Below are 20,240 nucleotides of genomic sequence, written 5' to 3' on the forward strand. Positions count from 1 at the left end.
TACTTCCTGGGCTTGGCCGTCCATCCAGTTTTTAACCCAGCAAAGAGTGTTAGTGGCTATGGTTGTTTCCATACATGACATCTGGTATTATATGGAACAAGCTGTTCTTTAACATCTGTTCAGAAAAAAACATTTTCAGATATTCCTTAACAGAGGGGATTTTATGCACAACATCCTTTTACCTTATTACAGTCATCTCTTCATGTTATCAGAATACTTACCATTTTTTCTGTTTTCATATCCCCGTTATCTCATGTTTATCTTCAGCTTCCAAGAGACCTTTGGGAAAGGGATGTAAAGAACGTGAAGCAGGAAGCCAAATGTTAGAGAACTAAACCTAACTGTATTATGATCCTAGTAGTTTAGAGAAGATTACTTCAGGAATTAATCTGGAGTTTTAGTTACATAGCATTACTAACATTTTATATATGGCAAAAGGCTGCTCATCTCATTGATATCAGTGGGATCCTTTTGATGGATTTCACAGAACTTAGCAAGAGCAACCAATGACCTTTTTCATTGGACCTGAGGTTAATACAGGGGAACAAAATATATTTTTATAATTAGCAGCCTTTCCCAGCTATAGAAACTCACCTTCCCATTGCACAGTTAATAGTAGATCCCCTTAAGTTAAGACCAGGCCTGTTTTTTGTTAACAGAGCATTTATTTAACCTTAGTCTGCAATATTTCCCTGAAGTACTGTGGAATTTTATTAAGAAAATAAAGGTGGTATTTCATAATTAAGTTGCTGGTTTAATATTTTTTTACATGAGACACGTTTTACTGATAAAACTGACCATGTCATTCAGTGTAAACTTAAAGCAGAAAGGGGTCGGTTATTGGCAGCTGTACTTTATACAAAGGCCATTTATAGTTTTTTTTGGTCCATAACATATATACCTCATAATTCAGATTCACTCTGCTTCCGAAAATGATAAACACATTGTACCTAGCCAAGGATGATGTCCTGTTCTTATCCAAGCAGCCTCTTTTCCACAGAATTGTTTCACATGCCCTAGGCAAAAGACATGGGTGAATATTTTCCATTAAAAACAGCAGTGGTAGGAGGAGGGAATCACCAGTACTGTAAGTTAATGAGATGGGGGGCTTTAAATACACTTAATAAACAGTCACTTAGGCTGAGCATAATAAGTCATGGAAATTTATAAACTATTACCCACTATAGTACTTCATTGACTATTAAACATCTATTTTTCACACCACAAGCCTGAATGAATAGCTTGGCAGGAAAAAAAATTGGCCAGGTGGCAAAACGTGCTCAGTACAGCCCATGTCAGATATTGGCCAAACAAAATAGTCCAATAGAAGCTGATTTTGAAAAGTCTCTTTAACCCTTGATAGCATATGGTGAAGTTTTCGGATCAAACATGCTAATACTCCTTGGAAGAGTAATATGCATTAACACTACACATGCGTATTAATGTTTATAAATCCCTTAAGTGTGGGAGACAAAGGGATTTGTACAACCTCTGTTTAGTGCTTTGTGGGGAGAGGACAAGGGGCAACAGCCACAAAATGGATCACAGGAAGTTCCACACCAACATGCGAAAGAACTTCTTCACGGTGAGGGTGACGGAGCACTGGGACAGGCTGCTCAGCGAGGTTGTGGGGTCTCCTTCTCTGGAGATATTCAAGGCCCTTCTGGATGCCTACCTGGGCAACCTGCTCTAAGGAACCTGCTTTGGCAGGGGAGTTGGACCCGATGGTCTCTTGAGGTCCCTTCCAACCCCTTCAATTCCGTGATTCTGTGTGATTCCATATTTTCTTAAATATGGTGTTTCAGTTTATCCCACACACCTGTCCTCTCTAAAACACATATCAGTGATCACCATTTCTGCTGCTGGTCACAGACAAGGGACAGAAAATCTGTTTCTCACCTGAGGTGATGTTATGCAGTTCCTTACAGACTTTTAATACTGGATTTTGGGCCATGCACTAATTTGGGAGTCTTGGTCACCCTTAATTAAAAACAAACAAACATACAAAAAAAAAAAAAAAAAAAAAAAAACCACCACTGGGGACAACTGGGGGAAGTTCTAGACCAGTTAAATACAGTGTTAGCTAATGTCTTTTTGATGAGGGAAAGGACTTGTTTTATCTTCATTCTGGTGTAGAGGTACGGGTTTATCCTTGGATTAAAAGCTGTGGCATGTCTGGAGTTACATAAGACAATGAATGGCTGTGAGAAAATTTTGGTTGCTTGGCATCATATTAACTCCTGCTAATCTCTGTGGGAGACAAAAAAGAAAAAAAAAAGGGAAAAAAAAAAAAAGCAAAAAAAAAAAGCAAATGTCTGGTAGTTCAAGCTTCAGAAATCCTCAGGCTGTTCAGGCATCCCAGGGTATCTCATGCTTGGCTGAAGAGCCTCTATAACAGAGGGTAGACAAGCTAAAACTGGTAGCAGATACCATGTTGGAAACTATTCAAAATCTAGATGAAAATTTAGACTTTGCACTGTATCTGACCTTTCATCATCCTTTGTGGTTTAAGTTAGACACAACGGCACAAGGACAGTAACCTTGTTTTCCATTATGTCCTCATATCTGTCAGAGTAAAGGATGTATCATTTTGATTCATCTCCGTTTCCCAGCCTCACTTGTTTTTTCCTTTCTCCCATCCAATATTGTAATTCTGTCATCAGTATACTCATCCCCTCTCTTTCTGGGGAATTTTGGAGGCATTTTACCAGGTTACACAAAGAGAATTATCCCTACCTGTTGCTGATACCATCCATCACTAAAAATTCAACAGCACACCACATAGCAGGTAACACCTCCTACCACAAGCTGACTTGACCGTGCTCCCGTGTGCCACACCAGGGCCGAAAATCATTGTTAGAAGGAAGATCTAGCCTCGAGCTTCTAGCTTTTCTGTAATATCGGATTCAACCAACTTTTTGGGTCCCTACTGAATACTCCCATCTAGAAATGTCCCCCTGCCTTCTACTGCTGGAGAGGTGGTACAGATATACAACTGAAAGCACATCTGGTGCAGCTGTCTCAAGCATTAATGATGTGCTTGAAACAAAGGGCTGTATGGGTGGGAAAGAAGGGTTTACAGTTGTGTTAGTGCCTGTTCGCATCAGTCTAACTGGCATAAAGGGGGCCAATGGGGCAACATTGAATTGAGCCCAACATACATAGCCAAATGAAACTGCTGAAGGAATGTGTGTAGGTAGAAAAAAAAAAAATCCAATTACCACGGCTGGAATTAGGCCAGAACACCTTCACTAACACCTCTATTCATGAAAAAAATAAAAAAAAAAATCCTTAATGACCACAAAATGATCACAGACTGTTTTACATCTCTTACAAAAGCCAGCATATTCAGAAGCATTACATTCCCCAGAGCTAGATGGATAAAGAGGGAAATATGTCATTGATTCCCCCCCCCCCCCAAGAAATTCATGATAGCGTTTGCCTAATTTCAACAGTACAGAGATTTTCAAAAAGAGAATCAGGCCTGTTGTTTAACCTGGAAGCTAATAGTATTAAAATGCTAAGGTGTCTCACTCACTGCTTTCTTTTGCAGAGGCAATCAGGATCTGCTTCTTTTCAACTAGTACACATAAAAAGCCTCTTAACTGTGTAGACTGTTATCCAAAGCAGAATGGAAACAATGAGCCTCTCTGAAGGTACCTTGTAACTTCATTGCAAAGGGGCAATTACTGGTCTGTCCCAAAGCCCACTGAAGTCAATGGAAAGACTTCTGTGGGTCTCACTACCATGTTTTACAGCAAGGTATGGACACACATATAGAAGACATGGCATTTTTCTTTTCCACTTATGAAGAACAATCAGTTTATATGAATGCAAACTGCTTTTAAGGGTCGTGTCTTAATATATATAGGTTTTTTTTCTGATACATATCTTTCCATCTCAAAAATGCCCTGTTTTATACATGAACCATGCAACCTATTCATCTACCAGTTATGCTTAATGAAAACTTTGTTCTCCATTATTGACTATCATCTCTTATTAAACTTTTTTGTTCTGCAGTCAACCCTCTTGGTTTTCCAGGAGAGACTCACACTCAGAATACTTGAATTACACAGAAACTCCATGCTTACAGAATTGACAATAGCTCATGATGTACAAACCACAATAAAGTAGCTAGCCACTGGATACTTAGCACTACATCATATATGAATATAAGACATCAAAAGTGTGCTAAGCTCTCTTTGGTATACATGTACATTTTCCCTACCGCATGGCACATTCATCATAGTACCTTCTAATTTTGTGTGAACAAAAGGGCATGATTAATGGCAGCAGGTGGCACAACTGAAGGAGGTCTGAAGGAAATGGATATTTAGTTCTGTCTGTTGATGGGAGAGGTGGATTTCACCACAATGTTAAATGTTTTCTGAGAGAACAAGGAAAGGATGTCTTTTTCAAGTAGGGAACAAAATCCACATGGAGTTCTGTAACTGCATGCCTACATAACACTTAAAAAGTCAACCTCAAGATATATCTCATTATTTCAATTAACAGGATCATTGAAATCTACCTCTTCAAGACAGATTTTCTATTCATAGTTGAAGAAGACAGAAAGACTTTGCTATATTTGCAAGGAGAAAAAAATATTTTGTGAGGAAGAGGGAGCATAAAATTTACCTCTTGCTACCAAGTAGCATATGCTGCACCTTTATTCATCTTTTCTTTTTCTTTTCAACTTTTTTTTTTTTTTTTTTTTTTTTACCAAACTGTATGGTTTACTTATTAAGCAATGCAAAACTGAGGTTTAAAATATAAGCATCTAGGGTCAGATTGTGATATGGATTAGACAGAAGTCTGTATTTACCTTCTCTTATTCATGCACAAAAACAGATATATATATTATCCCTTTCTCCATATTCCTACTTATTTGGTCCCCTGTCCCGTGAAGTTTGGATACACAGGAGTAAGAAGGACTAACTTGCCTTTACTTACCCATCCTCTCCTCAACTGGCAAAGGAAGAGGGTTGAAGAGTTAGGAGATCCTCTTTTTCCCTCACACACTTGTTGAATCCTAATGAGAAGCGATGACCAACATCTTGGTATGGTATATTCTTTTTCCCCAATAGTAGGCTCATGACTTTGCCTACTATAATCTCACCTTTACTTCACGTGAAAATTACCAAGTTGAAACTAAGAGAACAGCTCACATAGATCTACATATAGTCCTCCAATTATTTGTTCAAAGAGACAGATATATTTCTTCTGTCAAACTTACAGTTGGCTTAACATAACTTAGAGCCTCTAGTATTGCTCCAAAGTGCACTACCGATGAAGTTTGCTCTTTCCAAAATGTTATTTTTCACTGCCAAAGCACACACCAATCCTGTGCTCAGCTATGGAAACTTAATGAATGAATAGGGGCTGTTCTGAACTCTGAAGAATGTATTTTGTATTCTCTTCTACATTGGCCACTACTCTGAAACACTTCTACCACTTATACAGGCAATAAAAAATGACCCAAATTATTGCTGTCCATAGACCCTGCGGTGCTTAAATAAAACAAAGCAATATTACAGCCTACATGTTGAGAAGGAACACATAACCCTGCTTCCCTTCCAAAGACAACTAGCATTTGTGCTTATGGTTTTTGGAGAGGAAGAGGGTTGTCATACCGTGACATCATAAGGTTTATCATTAGGGTTACAGAACCTGTTTTCATTTCTAGACCTGTTGGGAAGAAAATCCAATGTTTAACACCCTAGACTGACAGGAGAAGTAAGAAGCTCAAGGGTTTGTTACTTAACTGCTAGCAGGGTAGCATCTTGCCACTGCTCTGCTGGGGCCCCTGTGATGTATCTGAGCAAAGTAGTGGTGAATTTTTAAAGCAAGGCACCATTTAATCCCCTTTAGCCAAGAAAAGGTGCTCTGAAATGGAGGTTGTGCTTCATATTTATCTACTACTATGCCATGTTTTCTTACAGGGCAATTCTTATAGGGCAATTCTTCTTATTTTCATTGCTAGCACTGCCCAGGTATTGTTGGCTCTGGTAACATGATCTTTCTTATCCTTTATTTACTATAATCCTACAACCCTCTGAATTTGTAATTTCATCACACAAAAATTTAGAGGCTTTATTCAAGAGCTTCTTGAAGATGTTTCTGGTGTTGCTTTTTTTCCTTATCATACGCCATTCACTGCATCTTGTGACCTTGCTCTTTCAGCTATAGAGCAGATCAATAAGATACCACTGTAGATGCAAACCGTGTACCCAAATGAGTTGATTTTGGCACCCAGACTGCTGATGAAATTTATGCTTCATTAACAAATGCCTAATGTATATAATACACATATTTTAGAATTGACCTCAACCTAGCCAGGGAGGCTGGCTGACCCCATGAAAATACAATTACCTAATGAGAGATTAGAGATTTTTCCTTATTGTATTTAGTATTTCTAGGAAATTATTTTGTGTCTGTGTAGCTGTGTCAGCCTTCTTGTTTAAACTATGTTTTAATGTTATTAGAGCTTGCAAGCTAAACTAGTGGAAAGGCAGGGAAAGGCAGCACAATTTCCTTTTAGATCAGAGCCAATGTTTCTCCAAAACCCTAGCAGGCTGGCTTTGCAATAAGATCAATGCAGCTGAACACTCCACCTGCAGAATGAGCTCACTGTCTATGCATTACACTAGCCCTCTGCCAGTCCAAGTAGTAAGACTCCTGGGGTTGGTCTTGAACCTGCTACTCCCCACACTGGAGTGCTAAGCTTAGCTGCCAAGACACCAGGCCAGGTATTAAATGCATTCTTGTTTCTGGTACTTTCCAGCACTCAGAGGACCACATTAGAAAGCCCAGAAAACTTAATTGGAAAGCAAGGAGATTGCAGAATGCTTAAAGACCTTTTGCAGACAGGAATATTTATGAAAATAATAAAAATATTAGAAAAAGATTTAAAAATTCACCTTACCTTGTCTTTATAGAGGCATCAAAACAATTGTTCCTATTTGAAACAAGTAAAGAAATGAACCAGGAATGAGTAAGCTCATCTTTGTCCTTGTACCCCTGTATTAAATTCTATATGGCCTGCTCTCTTTGGCATTGTAAGGCTTTCATCTTCTGGAGAAGGGAACTTCACAAAACGCCATAGTTCAAACCCCCAGGTGCAGAAGCCCTGGGGTATGAATCCACCAAGGACCTCTGTTTTGATCTCACTCAGGACTTTGGATGGGTCATGAGCCCTTCTGTCAATACTTTGGAAACCACAGCTAAGGGCATGAGCACTGCTTTTAATTAATTGGAGTAAAACTAGTGAACAGGAAAGCGAGGTTCCCATAAAAGCAATTTGGCAGGAGAGTTTACCTCAGGTTTTATAGCTCTTGCAAGGGAAAAATGAAAAGCCCATTTGTGGTTTTCTAGTTGCGATTATTGGTAATAAAAACTCAAGCACCCCATGTTTGTCATTGTATAGATTGTATGCACTGGAAATAACGCACAGTAGAACTCAACCACTGTATTGAGCCTCTCACAAGTTTCCCTAAAATGAAGATAGCAACAGGAAGCAACTGAAAGATTTTGAGACACAGCAAGGAACTCAGAAGCACATAGGCACTAGGACACATTTTTGCAACACAACTGATCGATAAAAGCAATTAGAAATTTACTACTTTCTGAATCAGAGTTAAATTCCAGTCTTTCATTTTTTCACAAGACTTCTACTTTTAACTATTTATTAGTTCTATTACAAGGCACTTCCTTATTAGGCTCCTTACATTTTGCTAACCAAACTTGACAACAACAACAAACAAACAAAAAAAAACACCACCACCACCAACAACAACAAAAAAACACCTTCCATTTGTAGTTGATATATTAAGAGAAATATCTTTATGCTATTTTAAGATATGCTAAACATGACACTGCCTTCAAGCCACTCGTATAAATCAGGAAGAATAAATAGCAGTCACATAAATTTGTATAACTTCACAGTTTACATTGGAACTTCATTGATTTCTCTCTTATGAGATTTTTAAAACTTGTATTGTTGGGTATGTAGGTGGAGACTTCCCGTAAAAAAAGATTTAGCGTGTAAATAGTGAACACTTGAAAAATCCATAACCCCTCACAAACTACTCCTACTACTGTAAACAGGAGTTCCAAGGTGGTTTTTTTTTGTTTTTGTTTTTGTTTTTGTGTGTGTGTGTGTGCTTTAATTTGGAAGATTTCTCTGTCTTGAACAAAATGTTAATGAACAACAATTAATCTGATGGTTTCAACAGCTGCTGGTTTTGTTGCACTTTGATATACCCAGTCACAATTTTCTTAGTGGTAGTTTCACAGTAAGGGAATTGATCTGAATCCAGACAAAGCCAAATGTGTCTCTGCACAGTCCTGCAATGTCAGTCCTCAATGCAGAGGGCAGCAGGAACTTAGTCTGTTAATGTTTAGGGTACTTGAAAGAATATGCACATTAATAAAGTTTTGCTATTAGCCCTACCATTCATCAGTTCTCATGTGTTAAAGAACAACAAATTTGCTTTCCTGCTGATTTGGCTAGGAATGCAATGCCAAAGCTAGTAGTGTTTGCATATCATCTCAAGTAGTGGGTGCTAAGTTGCTAAGTAATAACAAGCAAGGTCATTTACACAGTTTGGTCTGGAGCACCTGGTAAACCAAACTCATTTGACCAACAATAGATGATCCTAAAAGAAAAGAAAAGAAAAAAAAAAAAAAAAAAAGGAAGTTATAAAAATCAAAATCGAGAGCAACGGAGAAAGGAAAAGTCTCTACTGAGACGAAGTTCTTTGATGTAGCACAAGAAGATCCCATAACTGAAGATTAACTTTTCAGTTAAAAGAAACACACATTAGAAATGCAATTATTTATTTTTTTATTTATATGTTTATTTATTTGGTAAAGCAATTAATTTATGGCTAACTCTGGAACTACATGTCAGTTCAAGATTTCCAGTCCAACTGGGATGGTCTCTCACTACAACTGTATACTCACTCAGGAGCTATAGGATAGATGCAAGCTCACTTATTGCCTTCAAGTAGCAAGCCAGACAAGATCGTCCCAAAGCATCCCTCCAAAAACCGTGACATAATGCAAGAAAAAATCAGTTTAAATCAGCAGAGCTGATATAGATGACACCCTTTAAAAATGAGGGGAATAAAAAAAAAAAAAGTCACTAGTTTTGGCTGCTGGAAGATTAATGATTATTTGTGAAAAGAGACATAGAAAAAAAATCCTAGGGCTATATGCTAGGCGAGGCACCTCCCATCTTATTCTGAGTATAATAGTGTTTGGATGCTGACAAATAAATTACATTAATTGCATTCATTCTAGCAACCACTTAAACACCATTAGAGCTTATGCATACAATAACTGTGCCATTAGTCAAATCTGGATACCTCACTGCTGGTAATCAACATTCTGTCTTCTAGTATAACTATCTTAATTTCTTTTTGCAAGCCTCCTTCAGCACCATTCAGCTTCTTTGCATAAAATTGAGGGCATTATAATTTTGCCTAATAACATTACATGGTGTTCTGTCAGAGTTAGAGTCTACTGGGTTACTTGCAAAGAGAAACTGGGAAGATTTTCTGCCTATGCTACTCTTTTTTTTTTTTTTTTTTTTTTTTTTCTCCATGCTGCAACCACCTGCTGCAATACCATCGTCGTATTACTGCTATAATTATTTTGCTTCTTTCTTAGTCTGGGGGAAAGCAAGACTCCTTTTCTCTCGTTTCCCTCTCCCAGGAGACTGACAACCTAGGGCTGGAGGGACATGGAACACGAGATACAGAGGAGTAACAATGGGAAAAGTTGTGTCTCCCTTGTATCCACTTTGCAATAGGAGAAAGTGGAGTGGATAGCTTCTTGAAATCTGTTTTCCATCCTTGTCCTCCAGCTGGCTATAGGAACTGCCACCAAGCCTACAGAGTCTTTATTAGAAACCTGATTGCTTGCCAAAGTTAGCTGTGCTCTCCCAGGAGCTGATCCAGCTGTAGGGGCCTGTGCTCCCAGTTCCCCAGAACACCATTCCCTGGGAATCCCCAACTTTGTCAGCACTATAGCTTCTGCACATGAGTGGCAAGGGACTATGAGCTTTGTTTAAAAGTAGCTTGAAAACATTCTTGGAATTCCACCAGTCCTGCATCAGTCCAAGATCACAACAGTGAGGTAATTTAGTTTTCATATAGAGACAAACCCTTAGCTATGCACCAAGGAGATATTCCTTGATCAGAGTCAGATAACTGCTTTATATAATTGGGAAAAAAAGAAAGAAAAAAAAATGGGGGGGGCAGGGCAGAAATTTTTAAAACTGATTATTTAGGCAACAGAGATCTCTATTTTTGTCATTTTTGTCATTTCATTAGCATTTGGTTTTGTTTGATCAAGGCAATAAAGAAAGGGATGAATATGCTCAGCGTGGTATTTTGCAACTTTGGAAGTGTGGTTTGTGCACAGTTTAAAATGAAACTCGATAATAAATTGGCAGACCTGAAAAGATGAATTTTAGGAGCAACATCTCAGCATTAATTTGAACTCTTCATTTCACAGACAACACCTGGACAGCGTTTTTGAATTCAACATTAACACTGCATTCTCCTAAATGTAACAATCATTCATTAAAATCAAGGTCTTTCATTTATGTTCATCCTCCCCCCTCTTGTGGTTCATTATAAAATCACAATTGTTACTTTCAGAAGTGTTCTATAGTTGGGCTTTCAATTCAGAAAGAGTAGAAAAGGAGCCACCAGATCTAAACAGACTGTGATAGTAATAAGCTTAAAAATGCAAATATAATAAATAATTAGCTTGTTATTCAGGCTAATTCTCACTGCTAATTCAAACGTTCTCTGTAATCTCTGATTGAAAGCAAGTCTTGCCACAAACGATATGGAATACATTTCAGACATATATACTCTAACTATTAATTGGTTATCTTGAGCTATTGTCTGGGGAAGATTTTAGTATTTGCACTCCCTATCATTTCTTGCCTTATTAGTTTAACGTACAGTATTGTAGCTATAATGCCTTGAGGCAGATTTACAGCTTGTGTAAATTGACGCAGCATTGAATGCTGTGAACTTTTGCCAGATGGTGTGTCAGCTTCTTTGTGCAGGCAACTCCTTGCATTTCTTACAAAGGTATTCATGGTGTTTTCAAAGGTCTGCAGTAAGGTTAGCTTTTAGCCATGAAAATTATTAGAAATGGACATGGATATGCATAGAGACTCAAGAAACCTCCATTAAATTAAAAGTATGTGTGATTTGTGTCATGATAAATCTAGAGAAGCTTGGAAGTGGAAGATCAGCTAAAAAAGATTGATGGATTGATAGGAATCTGTCAGTCTAGCAAATCAGACAATGCAGCAAAGTCAAGATGAACTAACAAAATTAGTTTGGAGGATTACAACTGTTAATGAAGTCAGAAAACTGTCATGTCAAAGTTTATCACTGTAATGCTGACAACCAAACAGTTCTAGTTTAGCAGGTAAGGTAGACTATCACAGTCCTTTAGCCACTATCATAACAAAAACACAGTGCTGAAATTAAACAACTCTGATTACTAGAAAAACTTCTGTGGCTGTCAGTCTACTTTTCTTCAGAGGACTCAACTGAAGGCTGCAGGAATAGGATATTAGAACTGGTTCCATGTTCACAGGTGCAAAAGTCAAAATTAAACCTTCACACACCTGCAGTGTTTGGACTCAAAATTAAAACTGGTGGCAGATTTGCATTTTGATGAATGACAGCAGATGGTTTCCTTTTGTTATACCATAACAATAAATCTCCTGAACAGTAGAGAATCCATAAGGATAGCTTCGTGGAAAGCCTTACAGAAAGTTTCCCACAGATCAGATAATTTTTATTGAAAAAGATATGGGTTAAAACAAAAACAAAACACAAAAAAAACAAAACAGGTATCATAAAGTGAACCAGCCATATGTGGTATTTGAAGTGGTTCAGAGAAAAAAGGAAAAATGGTGATGGGACTTCAAGGAGCATCATTCTCTATTTTCCTATTGTGCCTGTTACTCTCAATATTGCAGAAAAATATCAAAGTGTTGTAGGGCCTAGCAATGTTTATCTTTTCCAAGATGAAGATGAGTTTGACCCCAGTAGAGAATTGTGAATCAGAACAATTCTTTAACCATGTTACTCACCAGAAATCACACAATCCTGTGCATTGTATGCAAAGCCTAAAAACAGAAAGCGTGTTGCCCACCAGGTAGAAGAGAGTGAACCAATGGACATACTTTGTTTTTGCTTTTAGTTTGAGGAGAGCCGAAAACCTCCTACCCCTCACTTTCTAAGATTTTTTATTGCATGATGCAATCACATCATACAGTTAGGCCAAAAACATTGGAGGTTGCTAAGGTCTGTGGATTTTAAGGATTTAACAGTGCCATTAGGCATAGACTGAAAAATAAGAGAGAGGTAAATTACTACAGCACACAGATAATGTCAGAAAACGTGCCTCAAAGCATATATCAAAGGCCATTGTATTGCCTAAATTCTTTGTCACTGAGGGAATTATTTGTTACTGGTTTGGAGTAGTAAAATTTTGGGAAGTGCTTGAGCCTCTACAGCCCATCCCAGTAAGTCAGACAGCATTTTTTTGTGCCTAGAGGGATTGCTTCATCTTCTGCAATCCCACCTCCCTTTCCTCCCCTCTGTAGAGAGGGCAGAGAAGAAGCTGATATATAAACCTGCTGCTCCTACACTCCCAGTCCCAAAGTCCAAGTAACCTACATTGGGATGCAAGAAAAGCCTTCTCTGTCTTATTGGACATTCAGTACCCATCACAATCAAGCCCCAAGAAATCAAGAGATTAAAGTTAGAACATGGTTTAAATGGATCTGAGTGAATAATTTTTAATGAATGTATTTAATGATAGATGAGTTTCCTTCCTTCTTTCCATGAAATGTGGTGAGCAGTTTGCAATTTGCTTCACACATTTCTTCCTCTTTCAGAATAACTCATTGAATTTTTTAATTTCTTTTAAACTAAGGGGTCGCTACTCCAAGCACAAACTTCCTGTTCAATTGCAGTTGGTCCCATAAATCACTTGATATTGTTTCCATCCTCCAGTCTAATGAACGTGGCTCACAGAATCAGCTTTTTGATGCATAGTCTCACAGAAAACACATTTCAAATTCACTTTTCATAGTATTCCTGTGTGAGCTTAACATTTATTTTCTGCCAACAGTCATACAATTAAAGTTTAATAACTCTATGAGCGTGTGCAGGAAATGACACCAAAAGCAACCCCAAGATGGCTGAAGATTTGCTTCCACATTTGCACAAATATCAGTAGAAAGTGTTTCTGCATTATTCATCCAACTCTAGACCTAAACCAAATACATCTTTCTAGCAGCCTTGGAAACATGATGAAGTGTTTTAAAATTCCAGTAGATGTCACCACTTCTCCCCCAGCAAGTCTTTATGTACATCTAAAAGACGTTTTTAAAAGCTTAGTTTGCACTATATCATGAGATAATAAAGCTGAGAGGCTCGTTTTGCTTTGGGTTACATCTATGTGTTTTGACAAAAAAAAAAAAAAAAAAAGCACTTTTTCTAATCTGTGTCAGTGAATTAATGAGTTTATAGAACTCATATCACTATTGTAAACCAAACTAGATACAAGTTAGCTGTCAATTGCAAAGAAAGTGATGTCACTAATACAAAAGTGTCTAGTGTTGTATTAATTTTTCCCAAGTGATTTGATGCTTTATAAACATCAAAGTTTCCAGTAATACATTAATTACAATTATAGCCCTGTAATTATAATTATAGCCCTGCTTGTGACTAAGATGGGTTTTCTAGCTCACATCCAATCCCTGCAATGTTCTTTTGCTTTTATTTCCCAATTGTATAAACCCCCAAAGTGGGTTTAAAACCCCAAAGTGGGGGTTTATACAAAGTCTCCTCCCTCAAAACTTGGGTTCTTCTTAACTTTCACTCATTATCCACCTATCTCATGAAAATGCAATCAGGTTTAAGTTACCCTGGTTTTCATGATTAATTTTTTCTCCACACAGACTGGGAACAAGTGACTCACAAGTCATAGAATCACAGAAACATAGAACAGCTTGGGTAGGAAGAGACCTTAAATCCCATCCAGTTCCAACGCCCCTGCCATAGGCAGGGATACCACCCACTAGATCAGGTTGCCCAGGCCTTGTCCAGCCTGACCTTGAACACCTCCAGGGATGGGACATCCACAGCTTCTCTGGGAAACCTGGTCCTCACCACCCTCTGAGTGAAAACTTTCCTCCTAACTCTAATCTAATCTCCCCTCTTTTAGTTTAAACCCATTCCTCCTGCATTCACTGTATGCCTGAGCAAGGAGTTCCATCTTTTTTTATCAGCCCTCTTTAAGTATTGAAAACCTGCAATGAAGTTTCCCCAGAGCCTTTTCTTCTTCAGGCTGAATATCCCCAGCTCTCTCAGCCTTTCTTCATAGAACAGTCCTAGAGCTCCTACCTTATAGAAGAGGTCGTGCTCCTTCTAGACAGCTGTACTCAGATCAAGATACTTTCTACTTTCCTTTTCCGTTTGCACACCAAGCCTCCATGGAATCATAAATTATTTAATAAGTATCAAATTAAACTCAAGAGCAGCTAAAATCTGGATCTTTGATTAATGCCACGCCACATTAACAAATATTCATTTGCTTATACTGACCTTCACTCCTTGCATCTGACAGATGTAGCATCTTTCATTGTTTTCTATAAAATGAACAACTTTTCATCACTTTATCTGCATCATGGAGTAAAACAGAAAGTCACTTACTTTGCTCTTTTAAAAGAAACACATCTACAGAACATAACTGCAAATGTAAATATATATGTCTATTTGTGTGTGTATACATGCACGTATGTACACACACACACATACATGTATATCAGCATATGTAAAAGCACCCTATGAAAAAGCTTATCCTGATACAGGATTCTGTAGTCTAAACCCCATTTTCTGGATAACTTCAGAACATTCATTTTTTTCTATAGAGCCAGTTTTTACATTTATGTTTAAGAAAATGTGAGAAGACAAAGTTAATCCTCAAAAATTCCCAGAAAATATTTTGTGTGAATTTTTTCATATGACCAGATGGCCCCCCAGAGAAGTTGGCTTTCTGATCACATTCATCACTTAAGACTTTAAAGAGAATTTGGATGACTAACACTACATAATGATGATATATTTCTGATTTGTTCAACAATATTTCTGAGACTTCAGGAAGGTTCGTTTGCAGGTGTGTAGATATCTTATTAAGGTTTTGCCTAGATTAAAATAGTCAAACTCTGACTAAAGACATTTCAAATGTAAGGAAAATTTGCTCTTAAATTTTTTAGGCAGTGCAATAAGATTTAAGTACATCACTAAGGCTTTTTAAAATATCCTTATTTATATGACTGTGCCACTTGAATGGGTTAAAAACCATCAAGCTTTTTTTAAGAATATTTAAAACATTATTTCAATTCCTCTCCCACCCTCTAAAGGGGCCTCTAGATTACTGTATTGTCAATGGGATTTGTAGAATAGCAGCCAGAACTAACATGAAACTGAACAATAGCAAGATTGTACTTCTCAAGAAAAAAGCCTGCAACCTCTGGTAAATCCTTTGGCTGCTATATGAAGATTGATCCCTTTTACAAAATTCTTCTGAATGCTTTTTTTTTTTTTTGTCAAACCTTCATGTTAAACTTTTAAAATTGCCTTTTTTTTCTTTTAATTAGGTTAAAATTGAAAAAGAATTTTACTTGAACTATTAAAAGCAGTTTATCAACTTAACTAAAAGAGTATGACTGTAAGAGAATATGAGCAACTGTCCTGGAAGAAAAACTGTTTATTATCAATATTAAGGAATTCAGTAAGGTGCTTCAGTGTTACTAATGCTGTCTCTGCACAGAGAAGTATTAGTTAGGTGGTGAGTTTAATTGCTGTCTTCTAGTTTTCAGAAAAGTTTGTCATAAGCAAACAAATGTTCAAAAAGATGGCTCTTGAGCAGGCAAGAGTCCCAAATAAAGCAGAAAAAAAGAGGTATGCAGACAAAATCAGAATTATCCACAGGGCTGCAGCTCTCAGCTGTCTTGATGAGAATGGAGAGACGGTACCTCTCAAGAAGTTTTGGAAAAAATAAACAAGTCCACAGGATACTGAATATAGGCAACAGACACCCAAATGTAATAGAAACCATGGAGCAATCTCCAAGTGAAGACAACATGGTTCAATCTTCAACAGGAGAAAGCACTTTCAGTGGGACCTTTGGTCTTGCATGTACTTCAGCCACTTCCTGGCTCTTGGCATCCTACATGAAACAGACCTTCAGTGTGAAAGGAAGGACTGAAAAACTGCTGCAAATAGCCACGGGACATCTGCTCGCTTACCTGTGACAACAAAATTATTCCGAGTAAAACTAGAATTTCTTTTGTCCATTGAGACTGGATTCAGACTAAATGGGAACACACCACCTCTGTGAAATGTCCTGGTGCCCTGGGAAAGGGGGCAAACAAAAGCAAAAGAAGAAAACAAAACAAAACAATAACAACAAAAAATGACACCCTGTTTGGTAAATTCTTATGCAGAGGCAAACTACTGAAACTGCTGAAAATTACTGGACAGTGAAGAGGCATTTCAGGACCTTGGGACAGTTTGTAACTGACTAGGAATACTTCATACTTCTAAAATTTCTACTTATCAGCAGCCATATATTATTCTGTTGTTCACAGCTGAGATCTAGAAATAAATCTATTGTAAGTAGCCTTAGAATCTTAATGAGATATATAGTTTGTCTATTGACACTCACCAGTGAATGACCTGGTGTGTTTATTCATATTCAGCAAGACCCTAGAAAACAAGGTAATGGTTAAAGAATTTTTTAACTGATTTTTATCAAGACTTTTCTCCAAACTAAAGAAATTTTTGACTTTGAATAGCTTTTTAAAATAACAGTTCGTGTCTATTTGTGTTTATTTTAATTACAATACATATGTATGGCTAAAACAAAAATAGAATTCTTATAATAAGATAGGTAAATTTTTACAAAATCCCTTCATTAAAAAACATTGCCTGTGTAAGATTTTTTTTATGAAAAGTATATCTATATTTCTTAAGTGAAAGATGCTCTACCTAAAAAATCTGAAAAAGTGAAATCCTGATGTCAACAAAAGCTCTTCACCAAAAACATGTTTTAATTATTAAATTTTCAGAAACCATTTCAATTATTAGTCCTACCTCCATCACCTCAATTACAACCTCAAACCAAAATTAAAACAGCAACAAGCTTTTTTTTTTTTTTTTTTTCCATCCCTCTTTTGGAGGTTGGGAGCAAAATTAATGGAGTTAAAATAAAATAATGGAGGTGCCATTCTCCAAATAAAATTAGAGGTTTTTCTGATTTAGGCAATTCCATACCCAGTATTTCAGGTATGCTACACTCTTGATGCTACACTCCCAAGATCCTAGAATGGGACTTTGCTTCCTTCACCAGGAACATTTTGCCTTCCTTTCAAAGTAACTCTTCTTTCTCCTCTCCATTATTAAGAAATTCATGGTGCATTAATATCCTCCTTCTGCCCACCAAGATTGCAGTGCATATGTTCTGTTTTCATGTTTAATAGGATAAACCATAGTTAATGTATCATTAATATACAGTCCATTTAACGCTTCACAGGTCAGTCAAAATTAATCATTGACAACTGCAAGAACACACAGATGAGATAAAGTTCTAAACTAATAAGGGAAAAGTTCAGTGTATTTTTGACCCTTCAAACAACAAAAAAAAATCTGCTCTACATAGTGCAATGAAGTAAAAGAGAACTAATCCAATTAGAAAGGCATTAGACATATAAAGAACACTACCTGGAAAATCCTAAATTTCTAATTTACATTATTTCAGTTATGCCAGCAGACAACAAGGCTAAGCTGCACTGCCAGCATGTGAGATTTGCTCTGAAGGCTTTAGTGGGACTTCTGTAGAAACTGGACCTGAAATTAATAGGTAGATTTGACCAAAGAAAGATCTTTTATACACTTAACAAGCCAGTCCTTAAACATATACTTACAATGAATACAAATCATAAAAATACCTCTGATTCAGGATGTTTTCTTATTGATATAGACAATGTTAAAAGTCAGCAAACTATCCAAGGTGATCAATGAAGAAATCAGGACTTTCAGAGGATAAGAGAAGCAGTGAATGTATGCTGCCCAGAGCAGGAGGGTTGAAACTAGATGATCTTTAAGGTCCTTTTCAACCCAGGCCATTCTGTGGTTACATGGAAGGGGCACTTGAATGAACTTGCCCATAGAAAATGGAAAAAATGTTTGAACGGGGCTCTTTTTTTTTTTTGCATGAATGCTGCAGCTGAAGATTTGCTTGGACATGAAAGCAAACCATCTCAGTTAAAACCATGTCAGATTAGTAACTGCATAAAAATCTACTGAGACATTTTCAACACATGACAAATATCACAGGTACACAAAGAATATATTGATATATCTTAAAGCTTGTCTATTTAAAAATAACATATAACAAATAAATATTAATAAGTGGCCTCAAATGAAATGAGAGGTGTTAGGGAACCTAGTACCATACAAAAAAGATGGAAAGGAACACTCTACCCCTGTAACTTTTAGATTACATAGAAAAGAGACATAAAAGAAGAATATAAACAGTTATGCACATTCATCTGATCTTTGGCAGTACAACCCAGAAATTCAATTTGAGTGTAGTGGCCAGCATTTTGGTATCTAAGTAAAATGTTTCAAAAACAGAAAAATAGACAGGATTTGAGTATTTGAGGATAAATATTTGACAGATGGTGATATGGTGATAACCGTGCAAATGAGAAAACACGATCTCATTTTGGTTAATCTCATAACACCAAGCTTCTTGGTGTTATGCCTTGATACAGACATAACAGAGCAATGAGACAGTATCAGCAAACACATTGTAAAACATGCCAGTCTTAGGGTTCAGATGTTGGATTTTATATTTCAGTTGTTTTCCCTGATATTGATCCATGCAAATCCAGCATCTCTGATTCACTCTAAAGGCAAGCATTAATCAGTTGTTAACATTAGGTAGCAAGACACAGAGAAAACTAGTAACACAGTTGTGAAGCACCACGCATATGTCATCTGCAGTGTTGTTGGAAAGTATATTCTTAATATGTTGAGAAGCATATTCTTATGTGAAGTATATTCTTATGTGAAGTATATTCTTATGTGAAGTATATTCTTATATGTTGTGAAGCACCACACATGATGTCATCTGCAGTGTTGCTGGAAAGTATATTCTTAATTCAAGAAAGGGTTGCTCATAGCATGTCATTGTGGCTTCCAATACCAGCCTGAACTACCTAGAAATAGACTTCACTAATCAGCCCGTTACCTGTGATGCTGCTAGGTCCCAGCCTGTGCCTGTAATGAAGGTCCTTCCTTACTGTTATTCTGTGATCCAAGTCTGGTAGCTGTCTGGTCAAGTGCAGAAATTCCGAACACAAATGTTGACAAAGTTCTTTGTAGCTATTGAAATGCTCTCGACTATCCATACTCTTTTTCCTTATGACACTAATCATGTGGAGGGAAAAAAAAAAAAAAAAGGCAGTAAAGAAACTTAGAGCAGTCCAGCAAAGATATATCCAGTAGATTCTGTCAGTCTGGCCTACACTTGGCCTGAAGTCATAGCACCTATGAAGTGGTACATTAATGGATACTGCATTTAAAATGTTCCTATATTACTCTTGTGGTATTAATTTATAAAAGCCTCACTTCATCATCTCAAACAGCTAAGTGAAAAGCTCCTGAATATACCATTTCTGAAGTTCTCTTGACCTTTAAGAGCTAGTAATATTAGATTTGCCTATAACCATAACAAAGTTTTTTATGACTTTGAAGAGGAACATCTTCAGACATTTTTTCAGTTCTTTCCTTCCTTAAGAAGCTGTTTAATCATACTCTTGTTTTAATGTGTCTTTATGCAGCAATGCATTTCCAAAGAGAAATCTCTAGAAGTCTTACTAGCTTCAATTTTGTATCTGTTTAGCATCTATTTTCTTTTTTTTTTTTTTTTTTTTTCCCTTTTCATCTCTTTTTATCTAATACTCTTTAGAGCTAAACATTCTGAGTTCAGGGAAAATATTTATTACTATAGCAGTAATTATCATGAGATATTTAACACTGCTTTGAAGCCAAAGCAGACAAATTTTCCACATGGAGACAGGACAATAACACAATAGCGGTACAAGACTACTCTAAATCAAA

At 37.0% G+C, this 20,240-nt stretch overlaps 1 long non-coding RNA gene across 1 annotated transcript; it reads right to left on the bottom strand.

Annotated features, from left to right (window-relative positions):
* Positions 1-221: 221 nt before the first annotated feature.
* LOC137857953 (uncharacterized) lies at positions 222-19,182 on the bottom strand. The gene is made up of 5 exons (XR_011097420.1): positions 17,388-19,182; positions 16,780-16,820; positions 14,655-14,729; positions 951-1,016; positions 222-279 (listed from the first exon to the last, which is right to left on the bottom strand). It is a non-coding gene; the product is annotated as an uncharacterized lncRNA (long non-coding RNA).
* Positions 19,183-20,240: the final 1,058 nt, after the last annotated feature.

This window comes from Anas acuta, chromosome 5 (assembly GCF_963932015.1).
Source record: "Anas acuta chromosome 5, bAnaAcu1.1, whole genome shotgun sequence".
In the NCBI taxonomy this organism is placed as follows: domain Eukaryota; kingdom Metazoa; phylum Chordata; class Aves; order Anseriformes; family Anatidae; genus Anas; species Anas acuta.